This window comes from Kogia breviceps, chromosome 6 (assembly GCF_026419965.1).
Source record: "Kogia breviceps isolate mKogBre1 chromosome 6, mKogBre1 haplotype 1, whole genome shotgun sequence".
Taxonomy (NCBI): domain Eukaryota; kingdom Metazoa; phylum Chordata; class Mammalia; order Artiodactyla; family Physeteridae; genus Kogia; species Kogia breviceps.
The window spans coordinates 146,613,144-146,624,108 of NC_081315.1; the positions used below are offsets into that span (position 1 = coordinate 146,613,144).

The 10,965-nt window shown below is 57.2% G+C and overlaps 1 pseudogene; it reads right to left on the reverse strand.

Moving 5' to 3' along the window:
• Window positions 1-8,770: 8,770 nt before the first annotated feature.
• Window positions 8,771-10,435, reverse strand: LOC131758235 (queuine tRNA-ribosyltransferase accessory subunit 2 pseudogene; annotated as a pseudogene).
• Between the last annotated feature and the right edge of the window lie 530 nt (window positions 10,436-10,965).

Consider the following 10,965-nt stretch of genomic DNA (forward strand, 5'->3'; position numbering starts at 1 on the left):
GCCGGCACGTCCCGCATCTGTTTTATTGGCTTCGTCTCACCGGGACACGGGCGGGGTCAGTCCTCTTCTCTCCTGGCGCTGGTGGCCTTGGGGCTGGACGGACGGCCCAGTGGGCCCCGCTGTCACCACAGGAGGGGCGCTGCGGCCTGGGTGCTGGCCTCTGCCACCCCCCGCCCGCCGTCCTCGGGCAGCCTCGGACCCGGGCCCCCGGGGGCCGCAGAGACCGCTGGCTCCGGGCTCGCGGGGACGTGCTCGGCGACACCACCTTGTCCCCGTCACGCCGCCACCTCCGGAAGCCCTGCCGCGCCCGTGGGTCGGGCCGCAGTGCGTGGCTGCGACGCGTGGCTGCACTTGCTCAGCAGCTGCTGCCAGGCGGGCACGGGGCGTGTCCCTCCTGCCACCTGCCGCAGCAGGTCCCGGGCTGCCAGCTCCGGCCCCTCGGCCTCTCGCCCCTGGACTCCTCCCTGGGTCCCGCGAGGGCGACGGTCTGCAAACGCTCGCTGACGGGAGGCTTCTGGGAAAAGAGCCTCGGCTTTGCGCACGTCCCCGCCTGGCTGTGGGCCCGGAACCCGGGCGGGAGCTGTGCCGCACTCCGCACTCGCCACCTGCCACGTGCCCGCGGCCACCGTCCTCCGCCGCTCAGGTCCACGCCGGCTTTCGGGTCATTTCTGCTTCTGGAGCCGCGTACCTTGAGTCGTTACTTGATTGTGGAAGGTTCTCAGCTGTTCTGTCTTCCGTGGGGCCCCTTCTTTCCCCTCGGGAATCCTGAACAACAGTGAAAGTACAACTTGCACAAACGGAGGAGCAGCTAGCGTCACGGAGCTGGCGGAGCGGTGACTTGGGAGAAAACCGAGAGGCGGTACGAATTTGAGAGAAGAATATAAAGGCTGGAACGAGGACATATTTATGTGTATCTTAGCAACTAGAAAAAACACTGAAAAAATACACTTTTAAATTATAGATGGGTATACGTGATAAATATAAGATTGGAATTAATCAAGTGCAACACAAGTGTATAGTAGAGGGTCAAGAAATTCACTGGTTGGTTCTTTAAATTAGTAAAATTATTAAATTCAGATAAAGGAATTTACCGCCAGGAACAGGACTGAACAGGAGCCTGTTGTACCAGGTGGCGATGTCTGCACGTGACAGAGAATGCGGTAACGACTTTCTGACGAGGATTTAGAGAAAAAGGAAAACGCACTTTTGCTAAAACAGACAAAAAGTCAAAGATCCGAATTGCTCTATAACTTAAAGACATTGAACTTAAAAAAAAACTTCCTGAAAGAAAATTACAAACGGCATCAATGGTTAGTTCTAAAAAATATTTAAAGTAGAAAAAACACTAATTACCAACTGATTCCACAGGACAAAAAAAGGAGGTGCACCTTCCAATCATTTTATGAGATTAACTCTGATTCAAACCTTCTAGGAAAAAAAGACAATCCAGCCTCATCTTCAGGAGTGAGTGCTGGTGGGGGCGACTCCTACACCATCAGCCCAGGTGGTGCACGGGGCCACCTACGGGGACCAGGGCCCCCAGGTGTCCCTCTGGACGAGGGGGCGTGCTCTATGGGGACCAGGGCCCCCAGTTCTCCCCTAGGAGGAGGGGGCTACTCTACGGGGACCAGGGCCCCCAGCTGTCCCTCTGGACGAGGGGGCGTGCTGTACGGGGCCCAGGAGCTCCAGGTCGCCGTCAGGCTGAAGGGTGACCGTATAGGGACAGGTCCCCCAGGTGTCCTCCACAGAGGACAGTGTTGATGCTTGTCCCAGCCCTGAGCTCCCGTAGAGACACCGGCCCTCTGCCCGGGCGTGTCGCCTCCGGGCCTTGTAGGGGTTGCTGAGAGCACTAGGTGTACGTCTGCTGTGTGTGGACACATGCCCTCCGTCCCTTCCCTGGGCCCGGTTATCACCCAGTCCCTGCATCTCTACTCTTGGTATCGCCACAGAATTGCGACACGCAGAGGCTGGGAGACGCGTCCAGGAATCTTACAGCAGCTTCCCCCTAACGACCACAGCACGGGGCCTCCTGGCCTGCACAGGCCAGCGTGGGCCTCGCCCAGCGGGGGTCGGAGCCAGACGTCGGGTGTGCGCGCGGAGCTCGGTGGGACAAGTGCTCACGGCGCACGTGTTGGTTGGGGGCCGGTGACTGGGGGTGGCGAGGCTTCTTTCCCGGAGGCATCATCTCTCTGGCCCGCCCTGCCCCCCTGGGACGCTTCCTACCAGTTTCTGCTCCCATGGCCTCAGCTCCAGGGGATCTGCTCTCGGCTGGGATGCTGTTGTCAGCTGTCCCCTCAGATTTCAGGGTGGCGCTTTGCCCTGTGACCTTGGGTCTGGAATGGGTCCAGGAAACCCTGTTGATTTCTCCTTGTTGTAAGGACAGGGCTGAGGCTTCTGAGCTCTTTCCATGTCGGAGCTGAAACTTTATATTTTAATTTGAGCCCTTTCTTGGTCTAACTTCCTTGGCAGAAGTGTGAGCTTCAGGAGGCCGGCCCTTTGTCCCTTCTGTTCTCTGCCCCGTGCCCAGTGTGTGAAGGTGGGAATGGACCGCTGGCTCTGGGCCTCTCCTCCGACTGGAGGCGCGGGCCATCCCCGGACCTCCCCGTGTCGGCGGCCCTATTTCCCGAGCCCGCGACGCCCCCTTCTTGGGTTTTCACGCTCAGTTTGCTGAAGCACATCCTTCAGTAGCTTTTCCCGACAGTGGGCTCGGGGGAGCTGCTTTCGTGAAACCTCACGTGTCTGCAATCTCCTCGTGTCACCCGCACACTGACTGGTGGGGAGGCGGGGGTCAGGCCCATCGTGCTGCTCCAGGGGCTCCGGGGCGCCCGTCCCAGCTGGGTGGGGCGGCGCCTGGCAGGGAGGAGGCCTCGCGGGCACGGCCACTCTGCGGCGGGTGGGACAAAGTTCCGGACCCCAGCCCAACCCCACTGGGTTAGACCCTGGACCAGTGCCCGCTGCAGACCATCTTGCGAGGGTGACGGATAGGACGGCGCTGCCCCCCTGGGCCTGGCCTGCACCCGCTCTGTCCAGTGGCTGGTTCCGGGCCTGGAGGCTTCTCAGCGCTCACCCTCGGGACTCTGATCACCCGCATCTTTAAAGAGGAGCCTCTCCTGCCCCCTCCCTGCTAGCCCTGCCCCTCCTGACCTGGTGCCTGGTCTCATGGGACAGCACCCCACCCGGAGCTCCTGTCCCCAGCTCCTCGGAGGTCACTGGCAGGTGTGGCCAGTTGCCTGTGGTCTCGAGGCCGACCCCGCAGGTGGCCCCTGTGACACGTCACTGCCTCGTGGAGCAGCCCCCATTGGCTCCGGGGCCTGAGTCTGGAGCCCAAGAGTCGCCAGGCCACACGTCCTCAGGCCCTGCACCGAGTCCTGGGACCCCCTCCCACAGGCCCGCACCCTGGGGCGGGGTCCCTCACCTCATCACCAGCAGCAGCCACAGGAGCCCCTGTCCGGCCCTGCCTGGCCGCCCAGGCTGCCGAGGGACCCGAGAGCCCGAAGGTGGCTGACCTCAGTGGGAAAGGGGGTGGCTTCCAGGTGTGTTTGGAGAAAACAGCCGCCGGCCTTGCCGGTTCGGGGTGTGGGCTAGGGAAGGGGGCGCTCAGGGTGACTCCAGGGTCTCGGGCACAGGCTGGAAGGGGCTGGGGGCTGCAGGGAGGGCGGTGGGGAGGCAAGAAGCTCCCCTCTGACCTCGGGCCCCCGTGGGCCCCAGCCGCCCCTCAGCCCCCAGGGCAGCCCCTCTGCACACCCAGCGCCCTGCGCTGCCCTGCGACCTCAGCGGGCCCCACCCTGGCCGCCAGGGTTTCCCTCTGGGAATGGAGGTCGCAGGGTTGAGACTGGAGGTCACAGCCACAGCTCCGAGGCGGGAGCGGGAAGGAAGGGGCCGGGCTGTGGGAAAGGAAGAGACAAGCCTGCCGACGTTTGCCGACAGGCATCGGCACAGAAACCCCGACTTCACCAGGACCCGTCAGAAGACAGCAGGGCCGTTTCACGCCGAGAGCTCAGCCAGCGGCTCACAAGTGGCTTTGATGAACCCACAGAAGGACATGCGAACAAAGGTTCTTCAACAACCTCCCCGATCTTAAGCTCCAGAGCGTGTGACGCTGCGCTGACTCCAGAAGAAAGAAGCTTGAAGAGCATCCTGGGAGTTAGCAAAGGCCACCGGCCTCTGGGGAGACACTGACCCATCAGGACGAGCGCCAGTCCCTGTCGGTGGGTGGCCTCGGGGGGTGACACTGAAATGCACGTTTCTCTGCATAGGAACACGGAGGTTCACTGCAACCTGGTCCAAATGCCAGCTGCTTATTGTCAGCACGTTCTTATCTCCAGATGTATATGGACTAAACAAGGGTCTGTGAATTTGGGATTATAAAACTTCCAGGCACGTTAGCAACAGAGACAGAGTTGGGGCCAAATGGAAGAGAACCCGGAGAGAGCTGGCTTGGGGGGGGTGTGCTTGTGTGCGCTTGTGTATGTGTGCGTGGAACCTTGAGATATCACGGGGACACGAGTCGATGGGAAAGGACGCCCTTCTGTGGACAGCATCTCCCTGTGGCCGGCATGGGGGTGGAACGGCTTCTTAAACATCAGGACCGTAGAAGCGCGGCCCACGAGGGAGAAAACAGCTGGATTTGCGTGTCCCCGTCGTGGGCTCCACCCAAGGAGGGGCCGGGACAACGAGGGGTCGGGGCCCAGCCCGCTGGCGGTCCTGTGATCTGCAGAGCAAAGCAGAACCTGGCGGGAGTGGGGCCCGAGGTCAGGCTGCCGCCCGTCTGCAGGCCCGGCCGTCCGGCCTCCCCTCCATCGGGGCTGCCCCCACGGTGGTCCTTCGAGGAACCCAGTGGTGGCTGCCCTCAGGCCTCTGCCCTGGATCTGGGGCTCAGGGCCATGGGGACAGTGAGTGGGCGCCCGTTGCCAGGGTCTGTGGGTGCGCCGGGCCCTGGGCCAGAGCTCAGGGCACAGTTGGCCTGGGGGTAGCCTGAGTAGGACACGGGGTGGGGGGCAGGCTCTCTCCCTGCGGCCTCTGAGTCTCTGCCCGGCTGGCCCCCTCCTGCCCCGCCTCCCCGCTTTGGGCCCAGAAAGGGCTCAGAGGAGGCAGGAAGAGGCCTTGGGTCCGCATCTGCCAAAGCACCGGCCGCACCGCCCCCAGCTGCTCTGGGCCAGGGCCCAGCTGGATTTGCGGAATTGATTTTCCAGCAAAAGACAACATCATGGAGAAGCACGGAGACGAGGGCCAGCTGCAGGCTTTTCCGGGCTCCCTGCCCCCGGCCGCCGGCGCTCCCCTCGTAAGGAGAACCATGTGGTCCTCTGGGCCGGCGCCCGGCACCCGGAGGAGGACCGCAGGCCCCCGTGACCAGCCCCGCTCCTCAGGCCGCCCTGCCGGCCTCTCCCCGGCACACGGCATCCAGGCCTGCCCCGGTCATGGCACGGAGCCCAGTCCGCCTCGCCCAGTGGCCCTGGCAGGGACACACTGCCCCCATCTGTGTCCCTGACCCTCTGGCCTCAGACCTGAAGCACCGAGGCCCAAGCACGAGTCTACCTCTGCTCCGGGCGCCCGGCCCCCGCAAGCTACCTCCGACAGAGGCCAGAGGGGCTTTGTCATGGAATTGAGGGATGTCTCTGGCAGGCATCCCAGACAGCTTGGAACCATCTCCGAGAGGCGCAGAGAGACAGGAGGGGGGGGCACAAGACCCCCAGCCCGGCGGCCGCCCCCCCAGCCGGGGCACCCATGCTTCCTGCGTCGCCCTCGCACGCCAGGGACCTGGTGATGTCTGCGTGGGACGCCGTGTGGGGATGAGTCACTGTTTCTTCCCCGTCCACGTGCCTCCCCCTCTGTCCCTCTGACAAACAGCCGCTCCGCCTGGGGTTGTCCTCGGTCATTGTCCGGGGTGATTCCTAGGAGTGGAATAGCTCCTGCAAGATATGCCCCCGTGTCATCTGGGGAGACATTCCCAGACTGGCCAATTTACGCTCCCAACTGCGTGTACGAGAGCTATTTCCCCACGGCCACCCAGACCCTCTGGTTATCAAACTTCACAATTCACGTCAACGTCACAGTGAGAAATGGCACCTCTGGGTGTGCTTGTCTCCTGGTACTAGTGAAATTGCACACTGCCCATGGCTCCATGTCCTGGGAGGTATCTTTGTTCATTTTTTTTTTTAATTAAAAATGTTTATTGGGGCTTCCCTGGTGGCGCAGTGGTTGAGAGCCCGCCTGCTGACGCAGGGGACATGGGTTCGTGCCCCGGTCCGGGAGGATCCCACGTGCCATGGAGAGGCTGGGCCCGTCAGCCATGGCTGCTGGGCCTGCGCGTCCGGAGCCAGTGCTCCGCAACGGGAGAGGCCACAGCAGTGAGAGGCCCGCGTACCGCAAAAAAAAAAAAAAAAAAAAAAAAAAAAAAATGTTTATTGGCTATTGACCTTAATAGATTTACATTAAAGGAAAGGAACATTTTTTTAAGACCCAGAAAAATGGACAAAGTTGGACAGAATTTTCAGTTTTGAACACAAATAAAACTCATAAATTTTCTATGGATTCTGGGATATTTATTAATACCCCTCCAACAATGGGTTTGGCGTTGAACAGGAGTTATAAACATATGAACAACTCCAATCCAATATATTTCAAAACAAGCAGATGCTTTTTTTAAAAAATAAATTTATTTATTTTTGGCTGCGTTGGGTCTTCGTTGCTGCGCGCAGGCTTCCTCTAGTTGCAATGAGCGGGGGCTTCTCTTGTTGCGGAGCACAGGCTCTCGGTGCACGGGCTTCAGTAGTTGCAGCGCGCAGGCTCAGTGGTTGTGGCGCACGTGCCTAGTTGCTCCGCGCGGCGTGTGGGATCTTCCAGGACTAGGGCTCGAGCCCGTGTCCCCTGCACTGGCAGAACCACTGCGCCACCAGGGAAGTCCCAAACAAGCAGATTCTTGAGAACAGAAACTCTGTCTTTCGTAAGTGTCCTTGCCATTAATTGGAGGAGAGGTTGTAAGAATATCCATGAATTCTGGAATTCATGAGCTTTGGAATTCATGGGTGTTCTTAAACCACTAATAAAAGAAAGCAGTATAGATGCGCACCCTAAATATAAAAATATAGTAACCACATAATAATTAAAAACAAGGTTCAGTAATGCCCGCTAAAATGAATAGAAAACTGTAGCACAAGAATGTAAAAAAACAAATATATTTTATACCCCTACAAACAAAACAAAGGCAGCTTTTTGGTTCTGCTGTTTTTATAAAAGCAATGTGTGAAACGTGCAAGTTTTCTTATAGAAAACTTGACAAATATAGAAAAGGACAAAGAATATAAAAATCACCTGTCACACCATCAACATGAATGTCCTTCCTTTGACAAGAGCAGGAAAAAATTCAGAGAATCAGAGGTGATCAGCAAAGGTCTTCCCAGCCTCAGGACCTGTTGATGCCAATTTACCAACCACTTTAAAATCCACAGGCTAAACCTTTTTAGGCTCTCAAATATCTCTACTGTTGCCTGACTCCTGGCACCACCGCATGTTGTATCAGGCCAATAGTGATCAATAAACAAGGATACACATAAAGCTATGGTTCCAATCTAAAACTTCTTGTTCCCCCAATATTAGAGCTAGATGGGACCTCAGAAATTCGTTTAGCACTATTCACTTTGCCTGTCCGCATTCATTCAGGAGGAAACAGGCATGGAGAGGTTAAGTGACTTGCCCAAGTGCCATAGTTGAGTAGAACTGAAACCCAATCCTCTAACTGGCAGGCCAGGGTCCCGTCCAAGTGAACACACGGTGACTGAATCTCCCCAGGTGATGTAGCTCCAGTTATTATGTGGTTCGACGCTTAATGAGCCTAAAAGGCAGACCACAGTGGATCTGTAGGACCAGATGAAAGCAGCCAGGCAAACTTTCGGCCCCCAATAGGCAACTGCGCTGACTCTAGTGAGACAAGTCACAGAAAGACCATATGGTCAAACGAAGAGTGTGCCCTGGGCCAACCGGTCATTGGAGCAACGTGTGAGCTCCACGTTCCATGGAGATGAGAGCCGAGTTAAATCACAAGAGTCATTTCTGGTTGACTGCACTGCCAGGACAGCTTGGAAGGCACAAGTGTCCAAAAGAGACCCCTGAGAATATAAGGATTAAAATAAAGAAAACTCTTGAATCAGACAAATTCCTTCTTGGTCAACAGGCATGTGTCCACAGAGGTCATGCTACTCATGACCAATCCGCTCCCTTCAAGCTCCAATGCAACTCAGCGAACCCTCAGATTCTCATCATCCCCACTTCAAGGCTGTCCCTTCACATCGAAAGCTTTTATCTTTGACTAAACGGATCTCTGTTGACTAAAAGAGCGCAGGGCTTCCCTGGTGGCGCAGTGGTTGAGAGTCCGCCTGCCGATTCAGGGGACGCGGGTTCGTGCCCCGGTCCGGGAAGATCCCACGTGCCGCGGAGCGGCTGGGCCCGTGAGCCATGGCCGCTGAGCCTGTGCTTCCGGAGCCTGCGCTCCGCAATGGGAGAGGCCGCGACAGTGAGAGGCCCGCGTACCACAAAAAAAATAAATAAATAAAAATAAAAAATAAAAGAGTCAGCGCAGAAATATTCAAGGTCAGGTTTCAATTCTTTCTGATCAGTCTAGGTCATTCTAGGTCATTGCGGTCATAAGAAGAAGTCTCTTTGGCCTCAGGTGGGCAGAGTACAGTACAGAAGTTCCTTCATTCTCAAATATCAGTGATGAAAGTGAAGATCGCCTCCCGCTCTCTTCCTCCCGCATTACAACCGCAGCGCAGGCTCAACGTGGAGAGTCGGGTCGTGCGCACCGGGTCTCGAGATGCTTTTGCCTGTGGACGAGCTCTTTCAACTGTGCCAGTCGGCCACCCTTTAGCGCTTCCCGGACGGCCTGGAAAAATCCAAAGCCGTGCTCAAAGTTGTGCATCACAAGCAGGACTCCAGCCAACAGCTCGTTGGTCACCAGCAGGTGGTGGATGTACACCCGGGTGTGATTCTTACAGCAGTAACAGCGACACCCTCTCACGAGCGGGTCGAAGTCCTCCTGGTATTTTCTTTCCTTCAGGTTAATTTCAAATGATGTCACTTCTTGGGTGCAGCTGGTTGTCTTACTTTTCTTTGTTTGATCCACATATCTTACTTCTTCCTGTGTCCCATTTTGTTGCAATAATCTCTCTTCAGGAATCGGCCGCTAATCGAAGCTGAAAGTCAGGGCACATCCCCGCTCCGTTGCTGGATGAGGGAAAAAACTCTCAAATAAGTCCACTCCTCTTTCAATACGCTCAAGCGCCTCATCCGGCTGGCCAGCACCGCAGATGAGTCGTGGTCTGTGCTCCGGTGGCCAGCACCGCGGGTGAGTCGTGGTCTGTGCTCCGGCAGCCAGCACCGCAGATGAGTCGTGGTCTGTGCTCCGGTAGCCAGCACCGCGGGTGAGTCGTGGTCTGTGCTCCGGTAGCCAGCACCGCAGGTGAGTCGTGGTCTGTGCTCCGGTAGCCAGCACCGCGGGTGAGTCGTGGTCTGTGCTCCGGCAGCCAGCACCGCAGGTGAGTCGTGGTCTGTGCTCCGGTGGCCAGCACCGCAGGTGAGTCGTGGTCTGTGCTCCGGCAGCCAGCACCGCAGGTGAGTCGTGGTCTGTGCTCCGGTGGCCAGCACCGCAGGTGAGTCGCGGTCTGCGCTCCGGCAGCTCCGCTGTGACTGGTGACGGCAAAGTGCAGTCTAGTCTTTAGGGTTGTTGGAGTCCCTTGAAAGCCACCCAGAAGGACGCCACCTACAGGCCGCTTGGCTGTCTCTCGTGCTGACCTCAGCCTCTCCTCCATCACATCTCCACCTTCAGTCACTCCAATGATCATACTTTTCCGGAGGACCTCTGACTCTTCCTGTAGCTTCAGACAATTATCCAGGAATAGACGCGATCGGTCAACAGACTTTCTGGCTCTCTTTATGGAAGTGGCTTCATCACAAGTTGCCTCTCCATCTGACAGGCACTGGAACCCGTCTGGCTGAAGGGCCTGCTGAATTGCCGTGAACTTGGAGGCAGTCATTTCCACTCGTCCTCCAACACCCCACACAGGCACCGACTTATTTGTTACATAACCAGCTGGGCAAGGGCTGACTGGATCATGCAGGGAGCGGTACAAGGGTGATTCTGGCATGCCTATAAACTTTCCAACTCCTTCTTTATATTCCGCCAAGACTTCATGATGTTCTGCCAGTGATGACAGTGTAAGCTGAGCCGTGGCAGGAACCCCGTGGATTTTGTGCACTGTGTGATGGGTCAGGTGTGGGGCGGAGCCAGTCTTGGTGTACAGAAGGCAGCCTGGAATGTCCATGGTGCAGTCCCCTGTTTTGCCTAGGTTTTTTTATTTTTCCTGGGCGACAGCCATTAACCACCTTGGTAAGACTTAGCTTCATCCTAAGGGGTTCCTCTAGGTCCTGCAAACCTCCCAACTTTTTTGGACCCCTTAAGCTCCTTGCCGTTCACTACCACGTGTCCAGCTTTCAGAATTCTCGGCTCCCTGAACCACAGCCTCCGAAGCAGAGCCAATCGGGGAGCATTGCGTCATCACCGGGCACCAGGAAAAGGCGAAGGTAATTGAAAATCGTTCATTTTCTATTTGGGAAATTATGGCTGGTCTTTCTCTTATTGATTCGTAAGAGCTCTTTATATATTAAGGAATCAGGCTTATCCACAACATGAGTTGTAAATACTTTCCTCATTTGTTGTTTGTTTACATACACATTTACTGACTTTCCTCGGGAAGGTCAGCCCCGGCGGGGGGAGTGTCTTGGCTGTGCCGGCACCATGTCCTCTTCACCCGGGAGCCTGCCCTACCCAGGCCTGGTGCCCAGGCTCAGGTGAGACTCTCCTTGCCTGGTGCCCTGGACTTTGCCAGGGGTGGAGGCCAGGGCAGGGCCCAGATCGAGAGGGTGGCAGGCCCCTCGGGGGTCAGGAGAGAAGTGCATCCCCCAGGAAGCCCC